Below are 22878 nucleotides of genomic sequence, written 5' to 3'. Positions count from 1 at the left end.
GTACTCCACCATCACCAATAATTGTTTCAGAAAGGGAATGTAGCTTGTGGCTCATTCAGACGCCCGTTTTTCATGTACGAGTCCTACCTGTGATTCTTACTGATAGAACTTGTACCCAAGACAGGTCCGGGCGAACTAGCTGAGTCATATCTGATATTAATCCAAGTGTCCGATATCTACGGGTCCCTGAAAAAATATTGGACAGCACTCGGATGTCAACTTGGAGAAGATGGGAGAGTGTGAAGGTTGTGCTCATCTCCGCTCTGGAACAATAAGTGCTGCGTATTATAAGATACAAGAGGTCATATCAATGTCTACAACGTGCAGCATAATAGTCACATAGTATATATGTGTAGCGTAATAGTCACATAGTATATATGTGTAGCATAATAAATGCATAATATAGTCAAAGCAATAGGTAAAGGATCCGCACCACTGTTGAATCAGAGATTGAAAGTTCAACCTCGGGGACCACCTTGCCGCAGGCACATATACCAGAACTCTCGGGTGCCAACCCAATGAAAATAGTATCAATGGTCCATGCAAAGAAAAATAAAAATGATGGCACTCATCATTCCTTAAAACCCAGTCTTTATTAGCAAATATTAAAACAGCTTAGGCAGAGGGGTGAGAACAAGTGGAATGAAGAGTCGACGGCCGTTTCGCGCTCCTGCGCTTCTACGGGTCCTGTGGGTCAAAGGAAGTGACGAGGTCCAAATACCTTAACGCAGGTAAAGTTCCTCCCCCTATCCTGACCTACTTACAATCAAAGTGAATGTTCCGAACAAATTGGTTCAATCAAAATCATGTGCACCACACATCAAACATTAAAAAATAAAATTAAACAAAGCATGACAAAAATAAATAATCAGTTTGAACTGCCAACGATTCCAAAAAGACGGACACATCAAGCTTCTCATTAAAACCCGTAGCTTCTAATGCTCGTGTACTTATTATGCAGCTTGCCTCATTTTTCAGGAGCAATTTATGGAGATCGCCTCCCTGTGGTGGTAAGGTCACCTTTTCTAGACCCGCAAATTGTAAAACATCTGGGTTCCCTCCATGGTGCTCCCTTATATGGTTAATGAGTTGTGGGACCCCTTTACCCGTCCGTACAGAATTGACATGTTCCCGAAACCTCACAAATAGCGGCCGGATCGTTTTTCCAATATAAAAATATTTGCAAGGGCAGAATAGTATATATACACTGCAATTGGTTCTACGTGAGATAAAATCTCGCATCTGATAGGGAATAGGTCCTATTTTTAAAGTGCGTCATATGATGTGATGAGAACAAAAAGAACACACTTGCAATTCCCCTTGGCGACTCCAGTCCAGACCCAATCTTTATTATCCGCTCTCATGCGGTTATGTACTAAAACATCTCTTAAACTAGTACTACGTCTACAGGTACTTACAGGGCCCCTTTTGACAACATCTGATAATTCTGTGTCCCGTTCTAAAAGATGCCAATTTTTTCTAATGACAGATTGGATATAACTATCCATAGGGCCATATTTAAAACAAAACACAAATCTCTTACCCTAGGTTATTGTGATGTACAAAATTGACCAACCTATCCAATGCTGCATCTCAATGCATAATCAAACTGATTACTTATTTATGTCATGCTTTGTTTAATTTTATTTTGTAATGTTTGATGTGTTGTGCACATGATTTTGATTGAACCAATTTGTTCGGAACATTCACTTTGATTGTAAGTTGGTCAGGATAGGGGGAGGGACTTTACCTGCATTAAGGTATTTGGACCTCATCACTTCCTTTGACCCACACGACCCGTAGAAGCGCAGGAGTGTGAAACGCCCATCGTCCCTTCATTCCACTTGTTCTCAACCCCCTGCCGAAGCTGTTTTAATATTTGCTAATAAAGACTGGATTTTAAGGAACAGTGAGTGCCACCATGTTTTTTTCTTTGTAAATACATAATATATATGTCCAGCATAACAGATACAGTGGCAAGTAAACATTTGGGCGCCCCTGGTCAAAATTACTGTTATTGTGAACAGTTAAGCAAGTTGAAGATGAAATGACCTCTAAAGGGGCTAAAGATAAAAAGATGACACTTCCGTTGTATCTTAAGTAAAAAAAATAATATCTATATATATTTTCATCTTTTCCATTTTAAAAATTACACAAAGGAAAATGGACCAATGTAAAAGTTTGAGCACCCTTTTAGATTTGTATGCTCAGATAATTTTGATCAAGGTTTCAAACCTAATTATCCTGTTAGGGTTATGGCTTGTTCACTATTATCATTAGGATAGGCCAGGTAATGCAAATTTTCCAGTTTTATAAAAACCTGTCCTCCTCTAACCTTGTGCAAAAAAACAGCAGCCATGGGTTCTTCTAAGCAGCTGCCTAGCACTCTGAAAATGCTGGAGGCCCTCAAAGCAGGAGTAGGCTATAAGAAGATAGCAAAGCGTTTTCAAGTTGCCCTTTCCTCAGTTTGAAATGTAATTAAGAAATGGCAGTTACCAGGAATACTGGAGGTCAAGATAAGGTCTGGATGACCAAGAAAAATTTCAGTGAAAGCTGCTTATAGGATTGCTAGAGAGGCAAATCAGGACCCCTGCTTGACTGCAAAAGACCTTCAGAAAAATTTTCAGACTCTGGAGTTGTGGTACATTGTTCTACTGTTCAGAGACACCAGAAAAAAATATAGCCTTCATGGAAGAAACATCAGAAGAAAAGGTCTCCTGCGTCCTCACCATAAAACTCAGGGTCAGAAGTATGCAAAAGAACATCTAAACAAGCGTGATGCATTTTGGAAACGAGACCTGTGGACCGATGAGGATTAAATAGAACTCTGGCTACAATGATGAAAGATATGTGTGGAGAAAAAAGGGCACAGAATTTCAGGAAAAGAACATCTCACCTACCATTAAGCATGGGGATGGATCAATCATGCTTTGGGATTGTGTTGCAGCCAATAGAGGGATGAATGGATTCAATGAAATTTGAACAAATATAACACCATTTGTAAAAAAAAAAGCTGAAGATAAGAAGAGGAAGAGGATGACTTCTACGAACGGATAATGGTCCTAAACACACGCTACAATCCACAATAGATGACCTGAAAAAGGTGCAGTCTGAAGGCTTTACAATGGCTCTCACAGTCCCCTGGTCTGATCACCATTGAGAATCTGTGGCTAGACCTCAAAATAGCAGAGTATGCAAGACAACCCAGGAATTTCATAGAACTGGAAGAATTGTCCAAGAAAGAATGGAGGAAAATCCTTTAAACAGACTTGAAAGACTCTTGACTGGCTACAAAAAGCGTTTACAAGCTGTGATACTTGCAAAAGGGGGTGCTACTAGGTACTAACCATCCAGGATGTGCAAACTTTTTCATCGGCCCATTTTTTTTTTTTTTTTGTAATTTTTAAAATGTAAAAGATGAAAATATATTGATTTTTTTCCCATAAAATACAAATGCAATGTGACCAGGGGTGCTCAAACGTTTACATGCTACTGTAGACAATATATATGTGCAGTATCACAGAAGAAAGGTAAATTCTATACTATGTCGTATATAATGTGCAGTGCAATAAACCCACCACAACAGCTGTATAGGGTGGGCTTCACACATCGTTTTCTTACGTGAAGCCTTCCATCTTAATAGTCCAAAAAACAGTATTTGGATGTGATCCTGATGGAACCATTGACTTCAGTTATGTTACTAATGAGACAGACGTTCATAGGACAAGGGTCAGCATTTTGGGGTCTTGTTTCGGGATGCAAGCCTCGGACAGATGTGTCCGGCCAAAATCTGCATCATTGCAGTAGTAAGTAATCAGATAAAACACCAGATTTAACGCCTCCTTCACCCTTCCCTGGACCGGCCACTGGGAGCCTACGCCGTCAGTTCTACATTACTTTTTTCTGTTACAATGACGTAAGCCGTAATGGAAACAAATGGACGTCATTATAGACGTCCTGGCCGCGATCACGACCTTATCAGTCCCGTTTTCTGTTCGGTTGCAGGAACACCAGTGTGAATAGTGGAGAGTCTAGGAGGAATAAATAAAAAAAACAATTGTGTGGAATGATAATGATTGTAAACGGACACAGAAAGTGCTCATGTGAGGTGCGGGGTGACCCCCCCCAATGGGGCGATGTCACATTGTCATCTGCGGTGGTGTCGTCCATACAATCAGAGGCAGTAGAGTTTGTGCAATGTGTCATTAAAGGGCCGGTGTTATCGATTTCCCTGTAGGCTATTGTGTCAGGAATGCCCCGTCATCCATTGCTGCGCCGCGCTCCCAGGTCGCTCATTGTGGCTGCTCCTCCGTTCCACCTACTCCTCTAATCCTCCGCTGAACATTCCTCTGATGTCAGATTATTGCAGATCAAAGCCGGCGCGTCGCTCATCACAATTATTTCAACTTAGCAGAATGATTGTGTTTTGTGCGGAGGACAGAGGACGTCCTGAGGCTGGAAAATGAGATAATCCTTCCTGCCAGAGGAGCCCCCGATCTGCGGTGACGATCTCGCCCTACTGCGCCAGGACTGCGGGAAAAATAGATCTAAGAGGATCCTCAGTGGTGAGACCTCAACACGACCACGGCCGAGGCGCCGTGCCGAAAATCACCAGAAATGTCATCTGTACCGGCGTACAACGATCACCAAGGTCATACGGCAAAAGCAAGAGAGGCGACACCGAGGGGATGTGCGGCACACCGCGGGGTAATCAGTGGAGTACAGCATGGAAATACTGCATATTATGCCACGTACGGTACCACAACACTATCACAAGAGGTATCACAAGAAGTACAGGATAATGGCACTGACACTCGCGGTGCAGGATCATGACGCTAGCACAAGGGGTGTAGGATAATGATATAATGACACTGGTACTCGGGATACAGAATACTGACACTCGGTGCAGTATAATGACACTGGTACACGGGGTACAGGACACTGACACTCGGGGTGCAGGATAATGGGGTGCAGGATAATGGCACTGAAAATCGGGGTACAGGATAATGACACTAGCACAAGGGGTGCAGGATAATGACATAATGACACTGGTACTCGGGATACAGGATACTGACACTCAGGGTACAGGATAATGGCACTGACACTCGGGGTACGGAATAATGGCACTGACAATCAGGGTACAGGATAATGACAGTGACACTCGATACAGGATAATAACATTGACACTTGGGGCACAGGATAAGGACAGTGACACTCGGGGTGCAGGATAATGGCACTGACAATCAAGGTACAGAATAATGACATATGACACTGGTACTAGGGGTACAGGATACTGACACTCAGGGTGCAGTATAATGACACTGGTACACGGGGTTCAGGACACTGACACTCGGGGTGCAGGATAATGGGGGTGCAGGATAATGGCACTGAAAATCGGGGTACAGGATAATGACACTAGCACAAGGGGTGCAGGATAATGACATAATGACACTGGTACTCGGGATACAGGATACTGACACTCAGGGTACAGGATAATGGCACTGACACTCGGGGTACGGAATAATGGCACTGACAATCAGGGTACAGGATAATGACAGTGACACTCGATACAGGATAATAACATTGACACTTGGGGCACAGGATAAGGACAGTGACACTCGGGGTGCAGGATAATGGCACTGACAATCAAGGTACAGAATAATGACATATGACACTGGTACTAGGGGTACAGGATACTGACACTCAGGGTGCAGTATAATGACACTGGTACACGGGGTACAGGACACTGACACTCGGGGTGCAGGATAATGGCATTGACACTGGGGGTGCAGGATAGTGGCACTGACAATCGGGGTATAGGATAATGACACTAGCACTCGGGGTACAGGATAATGACATAATGACACTGGTACTGGGGATACAGAATACTGACACTCGGTGCAGTATAATGACACTGGTACACGGGGTACAGGACACTGACACTCGGGGTGCAGGATAATGGCATTGACAATGGGGGTGCAGGATAATGGCACTGAAAATCGGGGTACAGGATAATGACACTAGCACAAGGGGTGCAGGATAATGACATAATGACACTGGTACTCGGGATACAGGATACTGACACTCAGGATACAGGATAATGGCACTGACACTCGGGGTACGGAATAATGGCACTGACAATCAGGGTACAGGATAATGACAGTGACACTCGATACAGGATAATAACATTGACACTTGGGGCACAGGATAAGGACAGTGACACTCGGGGTGCAGGATAATGGCACTGACAATCAAGGTACAGAATAATGACATATGACACTGGTACTAGGGGTACAGGATACTGACACTCAGGGTGCAGTATAATGACACTGGTACACGGGGTACAGGACACTGACACTCGGGGTGCAGGATAATGGCATTGACACTGGGGGTGCAGGATAGTGGCACTGACAATCGGGGTATAGGATAATGACACTAGCACTCGGGGTACAGGATAATGACATAATGACACTGGTACTCGGGATACAGAATACTGACACTCGGTGCAGTATAATGACACTGGTACACGGGGTACAGGACACTGACACTCGGGGTGCAGGATAATGGCATTGACAATGGGGGTGCAGGATAATGGCACTGAAAATCGGGGTACAGGATAATGACACTAGCACAAGGGGTGCAGGATAATGACATAATGACACTGGTACTCGGGATACAGGATACTGACACTCAGGGTACAGGATAATGGCACTGACACTCGGGGTACGGAATAATGGCACTGACAATCAGGGTACAGGATAATGACAGTGACACTCGATACAGGATAATAACATTGACACTTGGGGCACAGGATAAGGACACTGACACTCGGGGTGCAGGATAATGGCACTGACAATCAAGGTACAGAATAATGACATATGACACTGGTACTAGGGGTACAGGATACTGACACTCAGGGTGCAGTATAATGACACTGGTACACGGGGTACAGGACACTGACACTCGGGGTGCAGGATAATGGCATTGACACTGGGGGTGCAGGATAGTGGCACTGACAATCGGGGTATAGGATAATGACACTAGCACTCGGGGTACAGGATAATGACATAATGACACTGGTACTCGGGATACAGAATACTGACACTCGGTGCAGTATAATGACACTGGTACACGGGGTACAGGACACTGACACTCGGGGTGCAGGATAATGGCATTGACAATGGGGGTGCAGGATAATGGCACTGAAAATCGGGGTACAGGATAATGACACTAGCACAAGGGGTGCAGGATAATGACATAATGACACTGGTACTCGGGATACAGGATACTGACACTCAGGGTACAGGATAATGGCACTGACACTCGGGGTACGGAATAATGGCACTGACAATCAGGGTACAGGATAATGACAGTGACACTCGATACAGGATAATAACATTGACACTTGGGGCACAGGATAAGGACACTGACACTCGGGGTGCAGGATAATGGCACTGACAATCAAGGTACAGAATAATGACATATGACACTGGTACTAGGGGTACAGGATACTGACACTCAGGGTACAGTATAATGACACTGGTACACGGGGTACAGGACACTGACACTCGGGGTGCAGGATAATGGCATTGACACTGGGGGTGCAGGATAGTGGCACTGACAATCGGGGTATAGGATAATGACACTAGCACTCAGGGTACAGGATAATGACATAATGACACTTGTACTCGGGATACAGAATACTGACACTCGGGGTGCAGGATAATGGCACTGACACTCGGTGTACGGGATAATGGCACTGACACACGGGGTACAGGATAATGGCACTGACACTCGGGATACGGGATAATGGCACTGACACTCGGAGTACAGGATAATGATGCTGACACTCGGGGTACAGGATGATGATGCTGACACTCAGGGTACAGGATGATGATGCTGACACTCGGGGAACAGGATAATGACACTGACACTTGGGATGCAGGATAATGACACTGACACTCGGGGTACAGGATAATGACACTAGCACTTGGGGTACAGGATAATGACATAATGACACTTGTACTCGGGATACAGAATACTGACACTTGGGGTGCAGGATAATGGCACCGACCCTCGGGGTGCAGGATAATGGCACTGACGCTCGGTGTACGGGATAATGGCACTGACACTCGGGGTACAGGATAATGGCGCTGACACTCGGGGTACAGGATAATGGTATTGACCCACGGGGTGCGGGATAATGGCACTGACACTCGGGTACAGGATAATGGCACTGACACTCAGGGTACAGGATAATGGCATTGACACTCGAGTATGGGATAATGACAATGACACTCAGGGTACAGGATAAGGACCCTGATACTAGGGGTACAGGATAAGGGCACTGACACTCGGGGTACAGGATAATAACACTGACACTCGGGGTACAGGATAATAACACTGACACTCGGAGTACAGGATAATAACACGGACACTCGGGGTATAGGGTAATGACACTGGCACTCGGGGGACGGGATAATGACACTGACACTCAAGGAACGGGATAATGACATTGACAGGATAATGACATAATGACACTGGTACTCGTGGTACAGGATAAAGACACTGGGGTGCAGGATAATGGCACTGAAAATCGGGGTACAGGATAATGACACTGACACTGGTACAGGATAAGGACCACATGGTATAACACTTATCTATGTATCTTTGTTACATTGTTGCAGTCAGTGTTTTCCATTGTTGCAGTAGGTGTGTACATTGTTGCAGTCAGTGTTTTCAATTGTTGCAGTAGGTGTGTACATTGTTGCAGTCGGTGTTTTCCATTGTTGCAGTAGGTGTGTACATTGTTGCAGTCGGTGTTTTCCATTGTTGCAGTAGGTGTGTACATTGTTGCAGTCGGTGTTTTCCATTGCTGCAGTCGGTGTGTACATTGCTGCAGTCGGTGTTTTCCATTGTTGCAGTCGGTGTGTACATTGTTGCAGTCGGTGTTTTCCATTGTTGCAGTAGGTGTGTACATTGTTGCAGTCGGTGTTTTCCATTGTTGCAGTAGGTGTGTACATTGTTGCAGTCGGTGTTTTCCATTGTTGCAGTCGGTGTTTTCCATTGTTGCAGTCGGTGTTTTCCATTGTTGCAGTCAGTGTTTTCCATTGTTGCAGTAGGTGTGTACATTGTTGCAGTAGGTGTGTACATTGTGGCAGTAGGTGTGTACATTGTTGCAGTCGGTGTTTTCCATTGTTGCAGTAGGTGTGTACATTATTGCAGTCAGTGTTTTCCATTGTTGCAGTAGGTGTGTACATTATTGCAGTCAGTGTTTTCCATTGTGGCAGTAGGTGTGTACATTGTTGCAGTCGGTGTTTTCCATTGTTGCAGTAGGTGTGTACATTATTGCAGTCGGTGTTTTCCATTGTTGCAGTAGGTGTGTACATTGTTGCAGTAGGTGTGTACATAGTTGCAGTCGGTGTTTTCCATTGTTGCAGTAGGTGTGTACATTGTTGCAGTCGGTGTTTTCCATTGTTGCAGTAGGTGTGTACATTGTTGCAGTCGGTGTTTTCCATTGTTGCAGTAGGTGTGTACATTGTTGCAGTCAGTGTTTTCCATTGTTGCAGTTGGTGTTTTCCATTGTTGCAGTAGGTGTGTACATTGTTGCAGTCGGTGTTTTCCATTGTTGCAGTAGGTGTGTACATTGTTGCAGTCAGTGTTTTCCATTGTTGCAGTCGGTGTGTACATTGTTGCAGTCAGTGTTTTCCATTGTTGCAGTAGGTGTGTACATTGTTGCAGTCGGTGTTTTCCATTGTTGCAGTAGGTGTGTACATTGTTGCAGTAGGTGTGTACATAGTTGCAGTCGGTGTTTTCCATTGTTGCAGTAGGTGTGTACATTTTTGCAGTCAGTGTTTTCCATTGTTGCAGTCAGTGTTTTCCATTGTTGCAGTAGGTGTGTACATTGTTGCAGTGTTTTCCATTGTTGCAGTCGGTGTGTACATTGTTGCAGTCAGTGTTTTCCATTGTTGCAGTAGGTGTGTACATTGTTGCAGTCGGTGTTTTCCATTGTTGCAGTAGGTGTGTACATTGTTGCAGTAGGTGTGTACATAGTTGCAGTCGGTGTTTTCCATTGTTGCAGTAGGTGTGTACATTGTTGCAGTCGGTGTTTTCCATTGTTGCAGTAGGTGTGTACATTGTTGCAGTCGGTGTTTTCCATTGTTGCAGTAGGTGTGTACATTGTTGCAGTCAGTGTTTTCCATTGTTGCAGTTGGTGTTTTCCATTGTTGCAGTAGGTGTGTACATTGTTGCAGTCGGTGTTTTCCATTGTTGCAGTCGGTGTGTACATTGTTGCAGTCAGTGTTTTCCATTGTTGCAGTAGGTGTGTACATTGTTGCAGTCGGTGTTTTCCATTGTTGCAGTAGGTGTGTACATTGTTGCAGTCGGTGTTTTCCATTGTTGCAGTAGGTGTGTACATTGTTGCAGTCAGTGTTTTCCATTGTTGCAGTTGGTGTTTTCCATTGTTGCAGTAGGTGTGTACATTGTTGCAGTCGGTGTTTTCCATTGTTGCAGTCGGTGTGTACATTGTTGCAGTCAGTGTTTTCCATTGTTGCAGTAGGTGTGTACATTGTTGCAGTCGGTGTGTACATTTCTATCCTCCCCGCTTCCCGTCCTCTCGGTTGCTGCTGCCTGCGCTCAGGGCCTTCCCTGGTAATGATTTTCCTCTGTTGGCAGCTCATATGTTGTGGTCATACAGTAAAACCTCAGGAAGGTATTAGCCTCTGATGGCGGCCAGCTTCCTCTTCGGAGATTTTTTATCTGATTTTTGATAGTTTCTAACCCAGAAAGCACAAATCTTTTTCTTAAAAAGTGGAGTCAGAATGCAGGTTGTATTATATGAGCAAGAAAGTAAGAAGAGTCTCCAAAAGGTGGAAGGTTCTGAATTCTTTATCTGCGCCCTAACATGTTTAAAGGGGACTTCCATTGTCTTATAGTCAGTATGTGACGGGATTTGTCAGGGTGTCACAGCCCCTCCCTGGCCCCTATCATCAGTGCAGCCCCCACTTTCCCAGATACAATACATGCATCAAAACACATTTTGTTTATTTTGGGGGGAGCTCATAATTAAGATCACACATTCTCCCCAATTCCTGCGGCGGTGCGATAATATTTTTTTTACCTTTGCACCTCACTCGGCATCATCCAATCTCTTAAATTCCTTCTCCGTTACTGGAAAGCTAATTATAGATGAATGCCCAAAATTGTTTTAAGGAAAGTGGTTAAGAAACGGCGTTTAATGTGGAAAGTATTGTACAGCTGGAGAGTTTAGGAGGAACAGGGGTCCCATAAAGCCCCTCTTCTCCAGCTGCTCGATTAATTAAAACAGGCGCTGCATTACTTTGTCTCATTTTTTTGCTATGCGCTCAGGCAGCCATTAGAGTAAGTCCTGCCAGCGGTGATTGCAGGCGCAGAGCATCGCAGGAGCAGTGGAGCCAGGGCATGGCAATGCTCTACAGCCCTTCAGTGGGCGCAGACGTGAGAATGCGGAACGTCCTGCAGACATTTACATGTTGCAATGTTCTGCAGATGTTCATATGTCACATAGTTAGGATGTGAGAATGCTCTGCGGACATCCATTCGTCATATATGTTGCCCTTTCGTGTTCTGTGCTCATTCATACATTACATGTAGCAGGATGTCGCAATGCTCTGCATCTGCTCATAGGTTACATACATGAGCTGTGTGATGCTTTGCAGCTGTTTATGTGTCACATACATTAAAATGTGGGAATGTTCAGCGGACGTTAGGTGTTTACAGTGCTCTGTGCTATTCACGCGTACAACAGAGAAATGCTCTGCAGACATTTATATATTATACCTGGGGTTCACTTGGCAGAGCATTTCTACCATATGTTGGGTGCTAGGGGTGGCGTCAACAACCCTCACAGTGGAGGCCGGGTAGTTTACAGTTGAAATCAAAATTATATCCCCCTTCATCCATTGTAAATTCCGTTTATTAGCAAAATTTACAAAGTTTCTGCTGTTCACGATAAACCAAACAAAAAAGAACAATGTATACCAAGAGGTTTTATCCAAATTTAACACAAAATGGCACTTTTCCTGACTCCTGTGGCTTCAGGATTATTCACTCCTTCATGACCAGCATCAATAGTATCTAGTAGGGCCCCTCTAGCTGTTGAGACTTGCTGTACACAATGTATATATATATACATAGCCTCTGCTGTGATCCACTGTAGATATCACCAAGCCACCGTCGTGCTTCACTGTAAGCAGCAGTGAGCCCCTGCCATGTTTCACTGCATGCATCACTGATCCCCCACCCTGCTTCACTGTAGGCATCATGGAGCCCCCATGGTGCTTTACTGTAGACAGCACCGTGCTCTCACCATACTTCACTGTAAGCATCACCAAGCCCCCACTGTGCTTGATTGTACGAATATACTTCACTGTAGGAATCGCTGAGCTCCCACCACACTTCACTGTAGGAATCACCGAGCCCCCGCCATGCTTTACTGCAGGCATCTCTGAGCCCCCACCGTGCTTCACTGTAGGAATCAACGAGCCCCCGCTGTACTTCACTGTTGACATAACCGAGCACCCGCCGTGATTTACTGCAGACATCACGGAGCCCCTGCCATCTTCTTTTCAACATATGATTCATTCTTCCTCCAGACACCGCTGACCCATAAGCCTGAAAATTTGTTTTGCTTCATTGCTCCACAGAACGGAATCACAGAACTTCTGTGGTGTATTTGAGTACATTTAAGCAACTTTTCTACTGTTTTTGGGTCAGTAGAGCCTAGGTGCCGAAGGGCGTAATGTCCATAGTGGCAGACCATGCTGCTGCTATTGGGCCACGTGTTGGAGGTGATAAATTGCAGCACTACGCTCATTATGTCAATTTCAAAGGTATCCGAATCTTCAGGGTGCAGATACTCAGCAGCCTCAGAGGCGTCAACAGGGCTCGGACTGTGAACTGAATCTCTGCCCTGAGTGAGGAGAAGCCTAGTGCCAAGTGGTGGGAATGCTCTGCAGACACTCAAACATGTCATCTTCTGATCATCAGCATTTCATTTGGGTTGTTCAATAATAATAAATGACAAATCCTAGGAATACTCACTAGATCGGAGTCAGTACTCTGTCCGGGTCCCGCATCTCCCAGGGCTCCAGCGCTCCCCGTTTATCTGTAAAATTAATCCAAGGCTTACATTCATTCCTGATTACATTATTCTCAGAACTTCATAGATCGATATAAATATTCAAAAATCAAAGGAAGGCAGAACCATGTCAGATACAAAAATGAGGACTCTTGTGTCCAATTGCGACGTTTCTCTCCATATTGTTGGACTTTGCTGAAGTCAGACCATTTTAGAGATAAGTCCAAACTATATAGACAATTGGTCACATGAAGGGTCACAATGGGATAACACAGTCCTCATTTTTGCATCTGCGATTTATCTGGAAAGCTGCCTTCCTTTTTTGGAACCAGGATTGTGAGGCTAGCACCCATATCTGGGGTACACAGGGCTGCTCTACTTTTAAGATAGGACAGACACAGGTGCAGAAAAAAAAATTCACCCTTTCCCCATTGCAAATTCAACAAGCAAAATTTACAAACTTTATGAAACAAAAACAATGTAAATCAATGACCCAACTAATATATAATATGTAAGTGATATATCCAAGGATTCTGACTGAAGCTGCAGATTAATAGACAGCAGGATGGATCTCACAACTGTTGCTAGTAATATGATGGGGTGTTGATTGCGCCCATTGCAGTCACTGTTACCGTCTAGCTTCCACATAGTAGCAGCAACTATTTGTCATGTCCCTGACACATTATTCCCCACCAGTATATGCATTTTATATTTTACCTTTATTTATCCATTGACTAAGAATATAAATCTTAGGGAAAAAAAAAGCAAAGAAGTTGCCTGGTGCCTGGTATGTGGCTGGGAGTCGTAAATCAGGATTCTGCATTCAGGGACAGGTTTGTTTCTTGGTTCGGGGTCTGTTCAGCTCCTCAATGTATATGATAGAAGTAATAATCTCCCAAGCGTTTACATTCCCTCACCCAGCGCAGGTCCACATTGCCTTTTATAGGCTGGAGCCTCACACGGTTACTGTAAACAGGCTGATGCCGCTTGGCAGTGGGTACTATCTCACACCAGGGACATTTAACTCTTCCTCCCTGAGGAAGAAATAAGCCATCAGTGCCCGGTCGGCTACAGACTCCCAACACCTCGTGGCAGATTCCCCTGTGCAAAGTGCACACCCAAAACATTCAACTTTTGTGACAAAAGTTTTACTTTTAGGGTATGAATACTTATACAACCAGCTATGATAAAACAGCCAATTTACTAAGTCATGTCTGAAAATATACTACCGTTTTGTGTTCACAGCTCCTGTTCACGCCTATGTGTCTCCATGTCTACAGAATACATACAAACCCTGACCCTACAGTCACACACTTTCCATCTGTCCCCTACTCCTCACTAACAAACTCTTCTACCCCATTCATTTTTTGACCTCCCAAAAGAAGAGCACACTCGCTTTTTCTAAAATACTCAGTGCTGCTGAAGATATCACCCTGCTCCTTCTAATACATAACTTTTAGTTAATTATCACCCACAAACTCAAGATTAACTCACCGGTATCCTAAAATACTCTGTGCTGCTGAGCGTACGCTCCTCCTTTTACTGTGTAACTTTTAGGATGTGATCACCCACAAGATCAAGATCAACTCACTCACATACTGAAATACTCTGTGCTGTTGTAATTATAGAACTTTCACACTGTAGCCACTGATAATATGTGTCAGTGGGGGAAGGATTACAGTGTAACCATGTAGGAAACTAATAAGGCAGGTTTAGAGGGATATGGTAGCCATAGTTATCACCCAGATATAGCGGAATCAAAGCTTTACAATGACCCGAGTGTAAAATTACATGAAATATTCTCCTGGTCATTAATAAGAATTTCAGTTACAATATTCCCAGGACTACGGCTACTGGTCCCGAGCTGCATTCCCTTGTCCTAGAAACAGTGACTGCTCCGCTACGGCTAAAATGCTTGCAGATGTGTCAGAGCGGCGTGTGCGCCAGCAATGCTCCGCACTGTCTGCTTCCATTTACTCCACAGTCCTTGTTATGTTCCAGTTATCAGGCACTTCTCATGCAGAACCCAGAACTAAAGAGAAATAGGACGCATCATCTCCTCCATCCTACATACAGCATTTACCCTTAAATTACAGATATATTTCCATACATTATCCTCCAATTATACAATTCCCAAGTGGCTCCCAAAGAATTCAGATGCTCCACAGCATCCCGTCCGTCCGCAACTTCATGATGTCACAGAAGATAGAAGATTATATTATCTGAGAAAATGAACCACGTTACCGGTTGCTACAAGTGGGCTTCTTATCATTGGCAGATGGGCTCACACAATTTGATGAAATGCACCCTTAGTATCTAATCAATCATGTAATCATCCATGACATTACTGTATCATCCGTGATATCATTTTACCATCTGTGACGTCACCGTATCATTCAAAATGTGTCGTTACCTGAGATACAATTGTATTATCTATGACATCATATTATTTTCTGTGATATTGTTTTATCATCTGTCTGTGACATCATGTTTTTATCTGTGATATTTTAACATTTCTCACATTGTGGCATTATGTTCTGTTGTCATCTATGATATCTATTATGTTATCATTTTATCATTATGACATGACTGATTACATGATTTTATCATCTGTGACATCATAAGATCATGTTTCTATCTGTGATACTTTATCATCGGTGACATCATTTTATCATCTGTAGTATTCAGTTATGTTTTTCTCTATTATATCTATTCTGATACTTGTTATATAATCTTATCTTGACATTCAGTACTGGGCAAAACTTTTAGGCAGGTGCAAAAAACCAGCTTTAAACATATAAATGGTGATAGCTTATTTTTATCAATTAACAAAATGGGAAGTGAATTAACAAAAGAGAAATCTAAATCCCATCAGTATTTGGTGACCGCCCGTCGCCTCCATCACGTCTTCTACATCTCTTGCATAAAGTATTTGAAGAATCTCGGCAGGAGTTTGTGCCAAGCATCTTGGAGACGTGACGCCAGATCTTCTGTATACGAGGCCTGTGCAGATCCTTCTGTCTCTTCATGCGATACTTGATAGACTGGATGATGGGAGATCAGGACTCCGTAAGGCCAAATCGTCACCCCCAGGACTCTTCGTTCTTAATGACATTCCCTGGATGTTTGGGGTTGCTGTTACTTCCTTTGGAAGTCATAAGATGTTCAGCAGTGCCATCAGCTCATACCTGGCAGCAATCAGTGGGACCTAGATACAGCCATCTAGTTAGAAGTCAAACCAGAAGTGAATTTCATGGAAGAATTGCAGCCAAAAGTGTTATTTTCTACAAGGAAACAAGGCCAAGCAACTTAGCTATGCACGAAAACAGAGGAACCAAGGGGAGAAAAATGGAATCAGGTGCTCCAGACTGATGAATCAAAATGTGAAATATTGAGTTGTAACAGAAGCAGATTGTTCCTGAAGGGCTGACGAGAAGCACAATATTGAGGGTCTGCAGGAACAGTGACGCACAGTGTCCTGCAAGTTTGTGACTGCCTTTCAGCAATAGTGTTGTGGTTTCGGTCAAGATAAATGGTGTCCTCAATGCTCAAAAATTCAGGAGATACTTGTGAGGGACGAGGGAGATTCCATTTTGGATTTATTAATTCAGGCCCAATATATTGTCCAGAGATCTTCCTCCACTCCTGAGGTGGCCACTACCCTTGGGAGAAGTACACAAATCCCCAAACAGAACTTTTGCCAAGTGGCCAGAGAAATAGAGGCCACGTGTTAATGAAGGTGAGGTGGGGCAGAGCTGGGACCCCCTGCTGTCTTTTGTGCAAGGGGTCAAACATCAAATGAAGCTCTATCTAGACCAAGTATCACCGACACCTAAAGATGAAATATGAGAGTGCCATGAAAGCGTAGACATATAGGCAACAACACCCAGAGATGAATTACGAGAGTACCATGCATCTCAGGGGTAAGTCTAATATATACCATCAGAACTCTGGGAGCCCTCCACACACACCCCAGTGTCTCATATTTCTCTAGCTGCTCCGGATAGCGAGCTATCAAGACTGACTCTCCAGAACCAATTAGCCGACCCAAGTTTGAGACATCAGTTGGCTCGTTTGGACCACCCCCTAGGAAGTTATGACCCATCCTAGATATTGGGAATTATTTCAGCTAGGAGGTCAAAGCAGGAGAGTTCAGTCCAACCCAGAGGGGCGGAGGCAAATATGGGAGGGGGCGAGCTAGGGGTTACAAGATAGCTACACACATTTAGCTATTGTCTTTGTTCTGCCATGGAAGCCACGTCACGCGTGGAGATGGACCAGAAACTAAGAAGGTGCCTGTGGATATGAGAACTTCCCTTCATCCACAAGTGATAAGAAATGGTACCGTGATACATACAGCTAACTGCTGTCCCAACCTGTACCCTACTTTTATCTGTTCTTCTGACTGTAATCTCTGTATATTACTCTGTATATATTTGTAGCATCTAGTGCACATTTCGGCAATAATAATATTAATTAATTTTGGGCTGCTCTTTTATCTCGAAACCCAATTTTCCATGTCCGTGAGTCCGGCTAGTACTTATACGTGACCTGGGGTTGGTTTCTGACCAGATAGCTTGTTAACGGACCGGGCTTATATCTAACGAGGAACTGGTGGCAGCATACCGTTATGGTGTTATTGGGGGATCCAGGCAGTGACGGACTGGAGATTTATATATATATTCCCGCCCTTGGACTGGTGCTATATATACCGCCCTCACTGCAGAGTGCCTCGATAACCAGTACATGACAGGGAAGCCTCTCCGGTGACTATTTATCCTAGGTGCAGTTCCTTGACTGACCTGAAGGTAAGGGGTGCACCAGAGAGCTGCGACTGTGTAAGCTCCGTCATGGATTGGTGACAGCGAAGTGATATCCATAAATCCCTGGCTCTCCTCTCATGAGTGTGTTTCTTTACAATACTTATACATCATATAATATCATCAGGAGGCGTCTGATCGGCACCAAATTTATTCTGCAGCCGGGCAATGACCTCCAACATCCAGCCAATGTCATTAATAACGAGGAGTTCTGGGAGTGATGATCCGGCCCCGAAGCCCTGATCTCTTATCATCCCATCTGTCTGGGATCACATGAAGAGACAGAAGGATCCGCACAAACCACTTATGAAATGGGAGCCAGGGGGGTAGTCGTGGCTAACGGTGGCTGCTCTGTCGCACCCTGGCCCTCTGTCACATAAACACATTGTCCAGGGATGTATGCAAGGAATGCAGGACATTGAACTGGCCTCATACCCCTTACACTCCTCCCTCCTTGAAATATGGTCGTCCCCAACCAGTGCTTGCAGAATACAACTTTTACATTTACAGTGGGATAGTCCACGCAGGTATACAAATGACTAAATGAAGAATTCACAGTTCAAAGACAAAGGGTATACGATAATATTAAAATACATATTTATGTTCTATAAAACTTTTTACATCCAGAGAAAGTCCTTTGGCTCTACGTAAGAGTCAATTTTTTTTTTGCTTTTTTTTTTTTTTTTAAAAAAGCTTTAAACAGGTGCCTGGTTACAGTCCTCCAGCTAGCACCACAAGTCTAAATAAGAGTCTCTTTGCTCTACCTGAATACTTGTTTTTGTTGCTTATATATATATATATATAAACTTATCTTTAACCATACACAGTTCTAATTAGGACTCACCACAGTCCTAGCAGACACAGTCCATGGTTCTTCCCCCTCCCTCCTTTGCACAAAGTATAGCCCTTCAACGCACGTGTGCTGCTCTTACCTAGGGATAAAGTTCAGGTTAAGCAAACTAAAACACAGTCCTTCACATCAGCCACGTACAGTCCGTTTTCAGTTCAAGGGCACATAACCTCTCAGGGTTAGGATCCTGTAATCCAGCAGGGGAGGCACAACAAGCGCAACAAAACTTGTGGAGGGGAGGAGAAAGCAGTGTCCAACGTTCAACCGTGGCCCATACCGGCCACACAGTCCCGTTTTCCATTTAGGTGCGACAATTGCACCCAACCTGGGCATTACAGGGCTTCTCTGCCCATAGGGAGGTGGAACAGTCCCTTTTTGTTTTTTTCATTTAAGTGCAACAAGCACTACCTTTTTGTTTCTTAAAGGGCTATTACCGGTCATTGTCCCGGCAGTTCCATACTACTCTGTCCCACAGCAGGCTCTATGCTCGTGCTCCAGCAGACAACGGCAGCTCCGCCACCGCAGGTGTCATTTTCCCTAGATGCAGTGACAGGGGAGGGGCAGGGCTTGATCGTTCAGCGACCAGTGAACAGGGGGCCGACTGTGCCTGTTTTAGGCCCGCATATACTGTAACTTCAGATCATCCTCCGGGCACAAGCTAACTGCCACAGCAAAGTATCCCAGAGGTCCATGCTCTTTAATAAACGAAACCCAGTCTCCTTCCCTCAGGGACCTCTGGAACTTCACCGAACTAGCATTAGCGTACACTTTGTCGTCGGTGTCCACCTCGCGGATAAAGCCACAACGGCGAGATGGGTTGGTGTAAATCGCAGTCCGCTGGTACTCCATCTGGCCATTGCGCCCTCTCCTGGTCAGCGCAGCTCCGCCCAGATCTCCTTCTCCCACTGCTTCTTCCTCTTGATTACCCCCGCGATCCATGCTGCCTGCCTGGGGGATGGGAAGGGACCCTTCACCTCTTGATGGTAAAGTCACTGACTGAAGGACTGGGCGCCACTGAACACGGACCGACACTACGGAGCTTGGGACCAGGGTTCACTCACCACCATTTGCCCATCGTCCCGCTCCTGCCGCTCCAGCATCCCGGCCGTGATCGCTTTGCGACCGTCAGGCTCCTCCACCACGGGTGCTGCACCCTCTGGCTCAGGCTCCTCCACTTCCAGCTCTGGCTCCTCTGGGGCAGTCTCTCCTTCCGGTTCACTGGCCTCCTCTAGCTCGCGACGACGCTCCAGCAGCCGCCAGCACCGCTCCTCCACAGGTACGGGGAACCCGGTGGGTTAATACTCGTCTGCAACTCTCCACAGCCTCCCGAGTCAGATTTTATCCTCCATCTGCCGCCACTTCCATTCAATGCGACCAACGCCGCCGCAGCAACGGGTTCAGGAGTGTGTCATCGCTGCCGGTGACGTTTCTTGCAATGGTGCCGCACAACTGCACACAGGGTTCTCTTCTGGGCCCCACCCGCTCCAGAGTGGAGCCGCTTCTGGCTGCTCCATCCGTTCAGCATCGGACTCCGCCCTTTCTTTGGGAAACTGCTGCAAGGGACAAGGTTTTCTTTCCTTCCATCGCGCCCACCATGGGCGGACACCGCTCATCCGAGGATGCATCTCAGGCCTGGTCTACTGTCTCTGCCAGATGGAATTTCGCACTATTTTCAGTTCAGGACACCCACGGGGAGTGGGGTTGAAGTTGTCCTCAATCTCCGCGCCAATTTCCACCATCTTTGTCACATTCAGGGCATCTGTCACATTCAGAGCATCTGTCACATTCAGGGCATCTGTCACATTCAGGACAAGTTTCCTTTTCACATTAAAGGCATCTTCATATTGCAAGGTTTCCGGATCCTGCCGAACTACGCCAAGTGAAACAGGGGCCAGGGGGGTAGTCGTGGCTAACGGTGGTAGCTCTGTCGCACCCTGGCCCACCGTCACATAAACACATTGTCCCTTCTGTGGTACCCTTGTTGGTCCACTTGTACATCAGTGCCCACCTCAGTCTGCTGGGGCTTCTTTCCTTCCAGTACCACATAATGACAGGCAGAGTCCAAATCCATTTTCAACAAAACAAGTTTACTCAGCTCATCCAGTTTAGTCACAGAAATAGCAAAAGGTTCTTCACAAAGTATCATCATTCCGTTCCCTGTACTGTCCCTCACTTCTCCAGGAATATCGCAGGGTCGTACCGTCGCCTTTGGTACCGCAGCTTTCTTACTGGCCAGCCTAACTCGCTTCAGGAGTTTGCTGTCCGCTTCGTCTCGAACTTTAGGGTTGTTACCACGAAATTATCCGCTACCATATTGATGCTGCCCTGTATTCCTCCACCACCGTGGATGGCTAGGCTCCCCAGCTTAAACATTACGGGACACAACTGTCCTGCCCTGGCTCCCAGCCCCAAATAACTCCGGGAAGCTCCCCGACTTAATCCCAGTTGGCCCCTCCTAACTAACTAAATCCTATTGGTCTATAGCCTACTCCTACCTTACTCTATTGTGGCCCCCCAGTGGGCTAAAGCTAAATCCTACACTTTCCCTAATCCTTTACAGCACATGAAGATTAGTAATGCACTATATATATATACATATATATTATTATTATTTATTTATATAGCACCATTGATTCCATGGTGCTGTACATAAGAAGGGGTTACATACAAATTACAGATCTCACTTACAGTAAACAAACTCACAATGACAGACTGATACAGAGGGGAGAGGACCCTGCCCTTTCGGGCTTACAGGCTACAGGATGGTGGGGAAGGAGACAGTAGGTTGATGGGTTGCAGCAGTTCCGGTGTTGGTTGAGGTGATATATCCGGTAGTGGTGAGGAGGTAGTGGGGTCATTGCAGGCTGTAGGCTTTCTTGAAGAGGTGGGTTTTCAGGCTCCGTCTGAAGGATCCGAATGTGGTTGATAGTCGGACATGTTGGGGCAAAGAATTCCAGAGGATGGGGGCTATTCGGGAGAAGTCTTGGAGGCGGTTGGGTGAGGAACGAATAAGTGTGGAGGAGAGAAGGTAGTCTTGGGATGACCGGAGATGACGTGAGGGAAGGTATTGGGAGATTAGTTCCGAGACATATGGAGGAGACAGGTTATAGATGGCCTTGTAGGTCAGTATTAGTAATTTGAACTGGATACGCTGAGGGAATGGAAGCCAGTGAAGAGATCTGCAGAGGGGAGAAGCGGAGGAGTAGCGAGGAGAGAGATGAATTAGTCGGGCAGCAGAGTTAAGGATGGACTGGAGAGGTACGAGGGTGATGGCAGGGAGACCACAGAAAAGGATGTTGCAGTAGTCGAGGCGGGAGATGATGAGGGCGTGCACAAGCATTTTAGTAGATTGAGGGTTGAGGAAAGGACGGATTCTGGAAATATTTTTGAACTGGAGGCGACAGGAGGTAGAAAGAGCTTGGATGTGCGGTTTGAAGGACAGGGCAGTGTCAAGGGTTACTCCAAGGCAGCGGACTTCCGGTACTGGGGAAAGCGTGATATCATTAATTGTGATAGATAGGTCAGGTAAGGAAGATCTGTGAGATGGAGGAAAGATGATGAGTTCAGATTTGTCCACATTGAGCTTGAGGAAGCGAGAGGAGAAGGAGGAGGATATGGCTGATAGACACTCCGGGATTCTGGGTAGCAGAGAGGTGACGTCTGGGCCAGAGAGGTAGATCTCAGTGTCGTCAGCATAAAGGTGGTACTGGAATCCATGGGACTTTATGACCCAGGCCAAGGGTATAAATTGAGAAGAGTAGGGGTCCTACCGTTCAAAAGTTTAGGGTCACTTAGAAATTTCCTTATTTTTGAAAGAAAAGAACAGTTTTTTCCAATGAAGCTAACATTAAATGATTCAGAAATACACTCTATACATTGTTAATGCGGTAAATGACTATGCTAGCTGCAAACATCTGGTTTGTAATGCAATATGTTCATAGGTGTATAGAGGCCCATTTCCAACAACCATCACTCCAGTGTTCTTATGGTACTTTGTGTTTGCTAACTGTGTAAGAAGGCTAATGGATGGTTAGAATACCCTTGAAAACCCTTGTGCAAGTATGCTAGCACAGCTAAAAACAGTTTGGCTG

General features: G+C 45.2%; 1 protein-coding gene across 1 annotated transcript in view; it reads right to left on the bottom strand.

Moving 5' to 3' along the window:
- Positions 1 to 22878, bottom strand: part of CDON (cell adhesion associated, oncogene regulated) — a 122693-nt gene that overhangs the window by 92126 nt on the left and 7689 nt on the right. Inside the window, exon 2 of the mRNA XM_073584954.1 lies at positions 13081 to 13144. The gene's annotated coding sequence lies outside the window, so the exon portion shown is untranslated. The remainder of the gene's footprint in view (positions 1 to 13080; positions 13145 to 22878) is intronic.

The sequence above is a fragment of the Dendrobates tinctorius genome, unplaced genomic scaffold (genome assembly GCF_039654945.1).
Source record: "Dendrobates tinctorius isolate UK_male_01 unplaced genomic scaffold, ASM3965494v1 ptg000086l, whole genome shotgun sequence".
Classification (NCBI taxonomy): Eukaryota; Metazoa; Chordata; class Amphibia; order Anura; family Dendrobatidae; genus Dendrobates; species Dendrobates tinctorius.
The sequence above is the reverse complement of the archived record's forward strand: the minus strand, read 5'-3'. Positions and strand labels throughout refer to the sequence as shown.